Source organism: Limulus polyphemus, unplaced genomic scaffold (genome assembly GCF_000517525.1).
Source record: "Limulus polyphemus unplaced genomic scaffold, Limulus_polyphemus-2.1.2 Scaffold181378, whole genome shotgun sequence".
Classification (NCBI taxonomy): Eukaryota; Metazoa; Arthropoda; class Merostomata; order Xiphosura; family Limulidae; genus Limulus; species Limulus polyphemus.
Window position 1 is genome coordinate 1 of NW_013846974.1, and position 630 is coordinate 630.

Here is a 630-nt window from a genome sequence, read left to right on the forward strand (position 1 = left end):
GTGATGTAACCATTCTAACGAAGTAAAGGTGATGTAACCATTCTAATGTAGTAAAGTGATGTAACCATTTTAATGAAGTAAAGTGATGTAACCATTCTAACGAAGTAAAGGTGATGTAATCGGTTACATCACCTTTACTTCCTTTACTTCGTTAGAATGTGATGTAACCACTTTACTTCATTAGAATGATTACATCACCTTTACTTCGTTAGAACATTAGAATGGTTACATCATAGTAAAGGTGATGTAACCATTCTAATGTAGTAAAGGTGATGTAACCATTCTAACGAAGTAAAGGTGATGTAACCATTCTAATGAAGTAAAGGTGATGTAACCATTCTAACGAAGTAAAGGTGATGTAACCATTCTAACGAAGTAAAGGTGATGTAACCATTCTAACGAAGTAAAGGTGATGTAACCATTCTAATGTAGTAAAGGTGATGTAACCATTCTAACGAAGTAAAGGTGATGTAACCATTCTAATGTAGTAAAGGTGATGTAACCATTCTAACGAAGTAAAGGTGATGTAACCATTCTAATGTAGTAAAGTGGTGTAACCATTTTAATGAAGTAAAGTGATGTAACCATTCTAACGAAGTATAGTGATGTAACCATTCTAACGAAGTAAAG

General features: G+C 33.2%; 1 long non-coding RNA gene across 1 annotated transcript; it reads left to right on the forward strand.

The window, feature by feature from the left end:
• The first annotated feature begins 6 nt into the window (after window positions 1-6).
• On the forward strand, window positions 7-599 carry LOC111084841. The gene is made up of 3 exons (XR_002609748.1): window positions 7-110; window positions 242-521; window positions 577-599. It is a non-coding gene; the product is annotated as an uncharacterized LOC111084841 (long non-coding RNA).
• Window positions 600-630: the final 31 nt, after the last annotated feature.